General features: G+C 40.2%; 1 pseudogene; it reads left to right on the forward strand.

Annotated features, from left to right (window-relative positions):
* The first annotated feature begins 12,036 nt into the window (after positions 1 to 12,036).
* LOC116154136 (U1 spliceosomal RNA) lies at positions 12,037 to 12,211 on the forward strand (annotated as a pseudogene).
* Positions 12,212 to 12,447: the final 236 nt, after the last annotated feature.

Below are 12,447 nucleotides of genomic sequence, written 5' to 3' on the forward strand. Positions count from 1 at the left end.
AGCCAAGCTGTCAGGGTTCAAATCCCAGTTTTGTCATTAGCTGGGTAACCCTAGGCAAGTTTCTCAGTTTCTCTGTGCTTCAGTTTCCTGATCTGCAACATGCAGATAGTAATATTACCTACCTTATATGTTTGTTGTGCTGATTAAATAAGTCATTCACATAAAATGCTTAGAGAAGCATCTAAGTGTTCCCCCCAAAATTAGCTGTTCATATATATGCTCATTAAGACGTGTCACTTATCTACTGCTGCGTAACAACCCCCCTCTCCCCCAGTTTAGCAACTTAAAACAATAAGCATTTATTATCTCACGATTTCTGTGGTCCAGGAACTTGGGAGCACTTCAGCTGGAGAGCGACAATGTCCTCTGGGGCTGTAGTCATCTGGAGGCTTGAGGAAGGCTGAAAGATCTGTCACCAAGATGGCTTGCTCACATGGCTGTCAGCGGGAGGCCTCAGGTCCTTGCTGGCCCTTTCAGAGAGGCTTTATTTCCTCCACCTGGATCTTTCCATAGGGCTGCTGGAGTGTCTGGCTTCCCCCAGAGTGAGGGGTCCCAGAGAGAGCAAGGAAGAAACTGCAATGCCTTTTATGACCTACCCTCAGAAGTCACAATCCACCATTTCCACCACATTCTATACATTAGAAACAAGCAGATCACAACCTCAGAGGAGGGGGGATCCCTTCCTGAAGGGAGGATTATGGGAGAGTGTGTGGACGTATTTTTAAACCACCACAAGGGGTCATTCCGTCTTTCCTTTAGGGACTCTGATGTGCAAGTGAGAATCCCTCTGAGGCCTCTCATTCATATTGTCTAGACAGAAATGGAAAGAAATTTTCAGTCCAACATTCAGATTAAAGAAAAGGGAATGTAGAGACTATCTAGATTATCCAGTGAAAATCATCAGTGGTAATAAACTCATTACCAATAACATGCCTTCTGTACATGACTCTTACATAAACCAGCTAAAAAAATGACTCCTGAAGATTTGCCCAGGGCTGGATTAGGACGGATTTACAATATTGACTAATATGCCCACACGTATCTAAATAGATGAAATGGTCTGGCCGTAACAAACGATGCTGAACTTCCCCACCCTGGGCTCCATTTCTTTCAAGCATTTAGATGTGGATAAAACCATGACAGAATACTCATTTCTCAAATATTTGAACTGAGTATAAGAATTTGGCTTTCCATTTTACTGTAACTGGTTTAAAAATCCAATATAAAATCTAATATAAAAATATACTGAATATGATTTTGCTTATAGTTTCACACATATTATGTTCCAGTATAATTCATAATCAGTTCTTCAAAAAATGTCTATTTGTCACTTTCACGGAGGTTTAGGCATTGTATCTGCTGATAAAATATACTTCACCATTACAAAGCAGCTTGATAATCCTCAGTATTACAGTGTTTAATTGAATGTACTTTTAAAACTTTTTTATTGTTACATAATATACCTAGAGGAACATGCATAAATCAAAAAGATACAATGAAGCAAAGACATCTGTGTTTAAAAATATTGAAGGTTACCAGTACCTTGAAAGCCCCCTTTGTCCCTCCTTAGTCACTACTCCCACCACAATTACCTCGAACTTCTAACATTGCTGATTAATTCGGCCTGGTTTTCAGTTTTATGGGAAATGGAATCATACACTAGGTGTATGGTTTGCATCTGATCTTTTGTATCTGGCTTCTTTTGCTCAATATTATTGTGAGACTGAGACTGTGTTGTGTTCAATAATTTTTTCATTGTGGTAGAGTATTCCATTTTATAAATATATCACTTTTTCAAAAAATCCACTGGTGCCATTAATTAAACTACTGTCTTCTAACCCCAAACTCACCCATCTGTTCTCAGCTTTGTAACCAGGGAGCTGTGACTCCGCTAACATTTCTCCTTTACCAACGGGCTCCCATTAGTTCTGCCAGCGGGGGGCGCTAGAGGGAGACCAGAAGGGACTTGCTCCTTCCTGTTTCCTGGCCGTTCCTGTCCCCTCTCTGCACAGGCCCTTTATAGCCACGGTTGGTTCCAGTCTCAAGTTTTATGGTGCTCCTCAAACCAGCTTCATTGTCTCCCCTTAGAAGGACAAAGGCCAGGCTGTATCCCCTCGTCAGACATCTGGGACCCAGCTCCCTCCTCTAAGCTTCTGAGGTCTAACAGCCCACCTCCGTACTTTGTTGCCCAGCCCTAGGGGCGGGTGCTGATTCCCACATTATTCCTATGTCACTTGTGTCCCTTTACTCTTTTTCAGTTCTCTAATACCTCTTCAACCAAGCAATGCCTTATATTAATGTTTTTGTTGTTAAACCCATTTAACTGCAATACAAAAGTGAACAACTTTTGTCTTCTCTCTAGATTCTAATGGATACATGAGCCTACCAGTGATGGGTGACTGGGCTGTCTCCAGTTTGGGCTACCACGTAGAGCTGCCATGCACGTTTCTCTAGCTGTCTTTTGGTGAATATGTGCATATACTTGAAATGGAAATGCTGGGTCACAGGGTAGCTGTGTGTTCACTGTCAGCAGATACTGCCAAAAAGTCTTCCAAAGTGGTTGTACCAATAATTGTATTGATTCTAAGACATTCCCAGGATCTCAAACCTGATGCTCAGAACTTTTACAATTTAGAAGTCAATAAACTCCACATTATTGTAATTTTTATGTTGCAGTGCTAAAGAAAACCTGACTCTGTTGCTTGAGGACAGAATTTGTGTCCTTAATTCCTCGATCAGTGCCTGGCACAGAGTAGGTGATGTTGAATACATAGATGATAAGAGGAAGTTTACATCTGTTCTTGTGCACAGCTGAACTCATGTGAAACAGTAAGGGAAACTGAAGGCAGTCCCACCTAGGGGATACTCAGGAACCCTAGCACATATTCCACTGGGCAGCTACAGATAAACAGGCCTCCTTTTCCCCAGGTTGCTTCTATAGCCCTGCGAGGCCCATTTCTCTCCTCACAGTCCCCTTAAATGACTTGATCTAGGAGCAGAGCCAACCCAGCAGTGGCAGGGAGGCTGCCCTGTGGACTAGGGAAGCTTGGTGTCTGGCACGTCAATCTCATTGTTCAAACCCTCTCTCAAGAATCTTTCGTGGAGATCCCAAGCTGAACTGAATCCCTTTGAGATTTATTCTTAGAGTGACTCAGACTTCAGGGCCCTCCCCTCACACCTTTGTGATGTCTTAAGAATCACCTACACAACAAGCCTCAAGGGAAACAACCCACATCTGCACACCATACCTGAAACCGGCCAGGGAGAACTCGAGAACAGATGGGTTTCTAGCAGCTGCTGGGAACTCGGGGTTCCTGCCATGAGCCGATCATGGAGAAAAAGTAGCAGCTGCTAGATGTTAACGTAGGAAGCTGACCACCATCTAGAGCTCATAAACCCACTCAACAAAAATTAGGGCGGGGGAAGGAAGAGTGAAGGCAACATATACATTTGTTCAGAAAATAATCTCCATGCTTTCTACGACAACACAGCTTCCAATTGCATAGACCTGTTTTTATATGACACAGGATTGTTAAGGCGACATCATTCTGATTTTACAAGTAGTATAACCTGACCGACAGAACAGTGAGGAAGCACATGCACCTAATTAAGAGCTACAGACAATTGTATTGTTTAATCTCTCAGTATGTAAGGCATGTTTTTGTGACTCATCACAGGTAGGGACTTACAGCACACAGATGTCTCCTCTCAAGTACTACCTGTCACCAGGGAGGAAGCCAACATGGTCTGATGTCATCACATGAGGTGATGTAAGTGCTCCTGTTTCTGACTTCTCAGACATTTCTTTATTTCTTGTTCTTTCCCCTCCCTGTCTAATGCTAAATTCATCATCACCTAATACCTAAAGAATCCTCCCATCACCACTGCCTCAGTTATCTACTGCTGCATAACAAAAAAACCCAAAATTAGTAGCTTAAAACAACAATCTCTTATTATTTCTCACACATCTTTGGGTTCACTGGGTGGTTCTTATTCTGGTCTCACCTGGGTCATTCATGCTGCTGTGTCCATATGGTGGGTCAGCTAGAGCTGGAGGCCCAAAGTGATCCCATCTATATATCTGGGATCCTCGAAGGGACTAGAACGCTGGGGCCTCTCTCTGTCTCCATGTTCTCTTTCATCACTAACTAGCCTATCCGAACTTCTTTAAATAGCAAGTTCCAGGAGAGTGAAAGCATAAGCTGTGGAGTTTCCAGAACTCACACAATGTCATTTCAATAATATTCCAATGGTTTAGGCAAATTCTAAGACCAGATTCATTGCAAAAGGCAAACACACAAGGGCATGAATTCAGGGGCGCATGATTCATCAGGGTCAACACTCTACCATAGGTGTGTATATACGTAATCCTGCCAGACTTCATTTGAGGCATGCTTGCCAAAGCACCTGAGCCTCTGCAAGGTCAGTCAATCAACAATGTTTTTTTCTTGAGCAACTGTAAGGAACAAAGTTATAGGCTAGGAATATGTACTTACTGTACAATTGCTGGCTGAAAGAATGTTTTCAAGTCCATTAAAAATTTTTTTTTCAAACCCGCCCTGTGAAATAGGTAAGGGTGTATGTCCCTGTGGGAAAATAAGAAATGTATTTGGTCTTTGATTCCCATTCCTGGCACAGAGCTTCTAAAACCTTTGGAATTTCTGGAGTAATAGGAGCGCCTTTTGTTATTTTGCTATAAGCTCCTTTAGATCACACACACCTGGCCAACTTAGGGTATGGCTCTTAGGTGGTCTCAAAATGAGGCCAGTCACCAGGAAGAACATATGATGAGAAAGTTGGAACTTTCAACCCCACCTTGACCTCCTGGAAGGGGAAGAGAGCTGGAGATTGAGCTCTTCTATCAAAACTCTTGGACGAGCTTTGAGCTTCCAGGCTGTGAAGCATCAAGGTGCTAGGAGGTGGGAAACCCCGAGGGGGCATGGAAACTCTGCGCCCCACCAACCAATACCCTGTCCTACACATCTCTTCTATGAGGCTGTTCTTGAGCTGTATCCTTTATAATAAACCAGTAAAAAGCTTTCCTGAGTCCTGTGAATTATTCTAGCAAATTATGGAATCTGAGGAGGGGGTTGTGGGAACCACCAGTTTATAGCCAGTCAGTCAAAGAAACATGGGTGGTCTCACCAGGATGTGCAGTGGTGTCTGAAGCTGGGAGGGGGGCAGTCTTGTGGGACTGAGCTCTCAAACTTTGGGGTCTGCATTAACTCTGGGTAGCTAGTGTTAAAACTGGATTGAATTGTTAAATACTCAGTTGGTGTCCTGAGAATGAATCAGAATTGGTTGCTAGCGTTAGAAAACACTCTGGAGTCCCCATTTTGCAGTAGGGGGACTTTTTCCACACTGGTTCCTCCTCCCCCTCAAAATTTTTTTTTTTATGTATCATAAGACACTGCCCATGCCCTCTCTGTATGTGAAAGAACTAGAAAAGTTTAAGCCTAAAGTCATAAAGGAAAATTAGAGAGTACGAGTTTTCATGATAACCACGTCAGTAGGCAGACTCTCCAGCTGCCGCAAAACTTTCTGGAGGGAATCAAAGCTCTAAATCCAAAGTTCCAAGGAGAAAACTGAGTTGACAGTCATATATTTGTATGTATGCACAAATAGCACCACTAGAAATGAGGTATCTAAGCTGTCTGAAAACAAATAAACTGAGTATCACAGGAGCAAACTCACCACTAACAGTTCCTGGCAAGCATTAAAATCAATTTAGACGAGATAGTGATCCTGGATTGTCCAGAAAAAGAGTTAAGCTGAGATACTTAAAACAAACAAAAAAATGCTTACCATGAATATTTTCGGCGGGATAAGGTCTAAACATAGAGCAACGTCTTCCAAAAGTACAAATAGGTAGTTCTATCATGGGAAGCTGCAATTACAGAGTATCACCCTGCACGTTAACATCTAAGGCAGTTTGGGAGTCCCTCTCCCCTGTCACTTGCAGCACCTTGGACAGAGGATAGGGTGGTTTTCATTACCTCAGCAGCTTTCCGGGACTCCTGCTTAGGGTTCTTAGACCCCACGTGGTCTTTGAACACGCTCCTCCACTTCTTCATCTTGGAGTGAAACTGTCTTCTAAACAGTCTTCCCCACAGATTGTTTTGTTTGACTGCATAAAATCGTGGTCTAAAAAAAATGTAAATGTACAACCCAAGGAAGAAAGGTAAAAATATTTTCACACTTAAGGTACAAGATTACAATGTCTTTCAACAGTTAGTTTCCTGACCACCAGCCTTCTCACCACAAATATTGTATGCTACTAAAACTATAGCCTGTTTCCTCATCTCCTGCTTCAGACTTCTCACTGCTAATCACAGCCTTCCAGAAATTTGCTTCCTCTGACCTAATGGAAAAAACTCACTTGTTCTTATTTCCCTCGAGCCACCCTTACATTTCCTCTTCTCCTTTGCCACGTACCCCAGATCCAAATCAACTCCCTCTCATAGCAGACATCATTGGATGCCTACCCAGAAACCACATTCCTTTTCTTCCATGCTGGCAGAGCTCCATTTTTTGTTCCTGTGTCCACCACCCCTCCATGAGTTGAGAATATTTTGGTTGATCTGTACTGCTGGTTCCCAAACTCATTGATCTCAGGATCTCTTGACACTGTTAAAAACAGTAAAGAATCTCAAATAACTTTTGTTATATATTGCCATATAATTTTAGAAATTAAAACCAGAAGAATATTAATTGATTTTTAAATAACAATAATACACTCACTATATGTTAATTTAAACAACATATTAAATGGAAAAAAACCCTGTATTTTCCAAAATCAGATATTTAGTTAGAAGAGTGACACTATTTTACATTTTGAAAATCTCTCTAATGTCTGACTTAACAGAAGACAATCTGCATCTGCATTCAGTCCATTGCCATCCCAAGTCATATAGCCTCTGAAAGACTCCTCTGTTCATTTCTGAATGAGAATGAAAAGGAAAACATGAAAAAAAAAACAAAAGTTTTAGACCTAAAAAGGATCTTCCAGGGCTTCCCAGAGAACATGTTAGGAGCCGGTGATGTAAACCAATCATGGTGGTCCTTTAGGGGTGAGCATGTGACCCAAATATCCTCAATGAGGCATGTGACCCAGTTCTCAATGAGACATGAGGAAACTTCTCTAGAGGCCATTTGGGAACGGTTTCTTTACCCTTTAAAAAAGAGACAGAGAGAGAGATTTATCCGCCAGTGATTGGTCTAAGAATAGAAACCACTCCAAATATATCAAACAAAAAGGCATTTAATACAGGGAATAAGGTACTTAGAAAGTCACTGAAAGGGCTGGGGGAGCAGACATCAAAGCCTGCTATTGGACTTTGGTTCAACACATCACTGTAGCTGCAATTCAAAGATGAAGAAGCTGCTACGATTGCCTCACACTCACAAAACTGGCAATTAGACTTGGGAACTCACTGTAAATACTCACCAACTCAGTCATTTCAGCCACAAGAAAGAGGTTTCCATCTCATTTCCATCTTTTACCTCTCTCTCCTACATCTAGTTGGCAGGACCTGATTCTCCAGAATTCTACCTGCCAAGGAACCTGGAAAATACGGCTTTTAGCCTTCTGGACTCTCCAAAGAGAAGACAAGTAAAATGGAAGCTGAGAGAAGCAATTCAAGGATCCATCAGAAGAGGCAAAATAAGAAATAATCCTTTTTTTTTTTCCTATAGGATGCCGTGGTACCTCCAGCCGTGAGGGGAGCTAGAAGGGTGTTCATGAAGAGAGAACGTGCTAAGGATGGCAGAGGGGAACGGGGAAAGACACTAGGTTTTTGACAATATGACTGAGCTACTGAATTAACAAGTCTTGAAATGACTTATCTCTAGGCTGGAAGGAGAAAAGGTGAGGCAGGGGTTGCACATGGTGGTGCTATGATCACATCCAGCTACTCAAACTGACGTGTTTTGTGGCCACACAATGCATAGCGAAGCATGATTCAAATTATTTTGTTACCTACAACCAAATATTAAAATATTTTATGTAAATAAAGCAGATTTTCATCTTCTACTAAAAGCACAGAGTCTGTCCACACTGGAACCTCATTCCTACAAGCAACATACAATCTCTGGTTGGCCAGAATCCTCACCAAACTTGCTTCACACACGACATTCAGTATAGATCGTAAAGCCAGACTGCTCTGGGTTTGAATCCTGACTCCAGTACTCTGTGCTCTTGGACAAGTGATTTATTTTCTCTGTGACACAATCTCCTCATGTGTGAAAGGGGGATTATATAGGGACCTATGTCAGCGGGCTGTTGAGAAAACGAAATGAGTCAAAACATGCTAAGTGCTTAAAATAGTGCTGAGTGCACAGTAAGGGCTATATGAGTATTTGTAAACAGCACTGTCGTCATCAGCATCACTTTCTTGGCTCCTCTCAGTACTTGAGTTTGCCATTCCTGGCTCAAACTATCAAACTTCAATGTAGATTAGTAACACACAGCATTTAGCCTCAAATATAATATATCAGGGCCCACCCCAAACTTGTTCCGTAGGTTCAATCTGGGGACAAAGGGATGTGCATTTTAACCAGCAACCTGATAGTCAAACGCTTTTTGATACTTCACCCCATCAGCAAACAACATTTGAACGAAGCATCCTCAATATGAGTTACTCACTTTACACAATTACTACGTGAATTATGGAATCAATATGTTATTTGCATTACGTAAGTGTACAAAATAAACATTTTAGAAGGACAAAATAATTCTGAAAATAATTCTATTATTCACAAAATCTAAACACGTCTTGTTCTTACTAAAAATGTTATCTTGTGGGGGAGGGTATAGCTCAAGTGGTGGAACACATGCTTAGCATGCACGAGGTCCTGGGTTCAATCCTCAGTACCTCCTCTAAAAATAAATAAATAAATACACCTAATTACCTCCTCCCCCAGAAAAAAAATTTTTAAATAAGAAACAATTAAAAAATTTTAAAAATAAAAACGTTATCTTTCACTTTATTCTGGTATGTAAGCTCTAGTTAATTTGGTACTTAGTTTTAACCACCATCAAAGCCAAAAGGGTATCCCCTAAAGGTTTAACATATAATAAACAGTGAGGGCAAAGATTACCAGGTAATGATAACGGATAAAAATGCTTATTTCAAATAGTCCTTATAATTCTCTATTTTTAACCTAGTTCTTGTCAGATCTGATTCGATCATTGTTTTTATCTCATAAAATAGCTTTCTAAGAATTTGTTCCAAAAGCACAATTGTCAGTTTGCATGTTGTTTCCTTGTTGTCGTTTGTGCCCACAATATTAGTGCTATCTTCAACCTGTGACTTCTCAAATTTTTTGGTCTCAGGACCCTTTCGTACTCTTAAAAATGATAAACCTCAAAGAGATTTGTTTTGGTGTAGTTTTATACATATATATATATACACACACATTTATTTATTTATTTATTTATTTATTTATTTATTTATTTATTTATTTATCATATTGCAAAGTAAAACAGAAAATTTTAAATATAAGAGTTCACAAGCACACATTCTATTTGCAAGAGAGCACTGACATCATTACACAACCCAGAGCCTCTGGAAAACTCCACCACATACTCAGGAAATGCTGAGAGTGAAAAAAGGCACATACCATCTCACTGCTACATATTTGCAGCTTACAGATCTCCTGTGGGTGTCCAGACCACACTTTGATAATCATTGCTCTAGGGGAATCTTTTTAAAGCCATAGGTTGATTTTGTAAGGGCTGGTTTCATTAAACTGGGTAAAACTACCTACAAATCTAGTAGCTAGACTTAGCTGTCACTCTCAGTGCCTCCAGGTCAGGGAACTCCTGCTCTTTCCTCAGAACAGCGTATCTGATACTGAACGACTGAGGTATGAATGACAGGGTGTCAGAGTCAAAAATCCACATACTAAATATTGGCTGAGCTGAATCTTATATTTACATAGAAATAAACATAAGTACAGGTTATAATAGTTATTTCACATCCTAAGCAGCCTGCTCTCCACTTCAGACCATTAGGTAAAGTTAGTGAATGGGGTACTGCCTAAAGAGAACAGGTTAGAAGAGGGCCCTGAGGTGGGTTGAGCTGTGTACCCCCCTAAAAGATATGCTACAGACTTAACACATCCACCCTTCACCCCTATACCTGTGAATGTGATCTTATTTGGAAAGAGTCTTTGAAAATGTCATTAAATTAAGATAATGTCATACTGGATCAGGGTGGACCCTAATCCAATGACTAACCTTATAAGAGGAGGAAAATTTGGATACAGGGATATAGAAGACACAGAGACGGGGGAAGAGGGCTGTGTGACAACGGAGGCCAAGACTGAAGTAGTGCATCTCCGAGCCAAAGATTGTTAGTGTTGTGGGCAGCCACCAGAAGCTAGGAAGAGACAAGGGAAGAATTCTTCCCTAAACCTTCACAGGGAGCATGGCCCTGCCAACAACTTGATTTTGTACTTTTAGCTTCCAGACCCATGAGGGAATACATGTCTGCTGTTTTAAGCCACCCTCAGTTTGTTACAGCACCCCTAGGAAACTAGTTAGGGGCCATATGGTTGGAGGGATCTTTTGAGTCTTTAAGAAAGAGATCTGAGAACAGGGAGGGGAAAGACAAATTTCAGGTGGTGTTCTCCAGTTTCACCTTTCAACAGTCTACTAGTACAAGTCACATTCTGAGCAATTATCATTAATAATCTGTTTATCTATTTTCTTTATCCTACTAACTATCATTTACTTTCTTTATCCTATTTTATTTGTCCTTTGATAATTAAAGCAAAAATCTATTCTTTATTGTGTCTTTCAGATGTATTGGTTGGACTACGCAACTGTGAGGCCTCAATAAACATTTGTTTATTAACTACTGTAAGAGACAGGAAAGGTCTTTTAAAGGAAACATATCAAAGAGAGCCTCAAACTTCTGCAGTTTAGAGAGTCCACTTAAAAGAAGTTCTCTTTTATGCTGGAGAGGATATGAAGAAAAGGGAACCCTTGTACACTGTTGGTGGGAATGTAAATTGGTACAGTCACTGTGGAAAACAGTATGGAGGTTCCTCAAAAAACTAAACATGATCTAGCACCCTTACTCCTGGGTATATATCTGGAAAAAACAAAAATGCTAATTCAAAAAGATGCATGCATGCCAATGTTCCTAGCAGCACTATTTACAATCGATGAGAAGACATGGAAACAACCCAAGTGCCTATCAACAGACAACTGGCTTAAGATGTGGTAAATATATATACTCTGCCATAAAAAGAAGGAAATATTGCCATTTGCAGCAACATGGATGGACCTAGAGACTATTATAGTTAGTGAAGTAAGACACAGAAAAAGACAAATACTATATGATGTCACTAATATGGGGAATCTAAAAAATAATAAAAATGAATGTATATACAAAACATACTCACAAACATAGAAAACAAAGTTATGTTACCAAAGGGGAGAGGGAGGAAGGGACAAATGAGGAGTATGGGATTTAACAGATACACATCACTATACATAAGCAACAAGGATTTACTGTGTAGCACAGGGAATTATAGTCAATAGCTTGTAATAACCTGTAACGGAATATAATCTGAAAAAAACTGAATTACTTTTCTGTACACCTGAAACTAACACAATCTTATAAGCCAACTATACTTCAATAAAAAGTTTGCTTTTACACTGAATATGTGTTAATGTATTCTTTCTCATCAGTAAATTTGAGTGGAAGCACTTTGCAACTGATAAGAATTTTTACCTATTACTTTTTTTGCTTAAGGTATTTCAAACTGGCTTAAATGGTATAAAATGACTTCATCATTTATAATATATCACATCTATCACTTTTTGACAGAAATAAAGCATTTAAACAAATTTCATTATGATTGGAGCCCAAAACACAAAGACTTGATCTTTTCTCCTACTTTTATATATACAATCTAAAGACATTAAATTATTTGCTCAAAAGAGGTTTTTAAAAGTGCCAAATCTCTGATGATTTGTGTGTGTGTGTGCAGTTAAGCTTAAACTTTTTATCAAAAAAGGCAAATATTCTTACCTGGCAGGAGAGATACCATGATCACAAAGGTGGTTTTCCCAGGGCGAGGCTTACCCATTGCACTCCAGATGTGCTGACCCCTGTGATTTCCCCAAATGTGGGAAACTCGACTGCATAATTTGTGCTAGTGGTAGGGGGGAGGGCAAATAAATTCAGATGGGTTCCTGTAAATAGTTGTGGCTGTGTTCATTTTTAAATCTGTACCTCATTAACCACTCATTTAATAAGTTCATAGCATAAGTACCTTTATAATAAAATGATAGTGGAAATTAAAACTATGAAGAAAGTGTCCTTTAAAGTCATACTGAATTCAACACTGTCTTAGAATCCTGGCCAGGAGAAGGCCAACTGATTTCCTGCCCCACCTCTGCCACTCCCTAGCGGTGACTGTGGACAAGTAATG

The sequence above is a fragment of the Camelus dromedarius genome, chromosome 7 (assembly GCF_036321535.1).
Source record: "Camelus dromedarius isolate mCamDro1 chromosome 7, mCamDro1.pat, whole genome shotgun sequence".
Lineage (NCBI taxonomy): Eukaryota > Metazoa > Chordata > Mammalia > Artiodactyla > Camelidae > Camelus > Camelus dromedarius.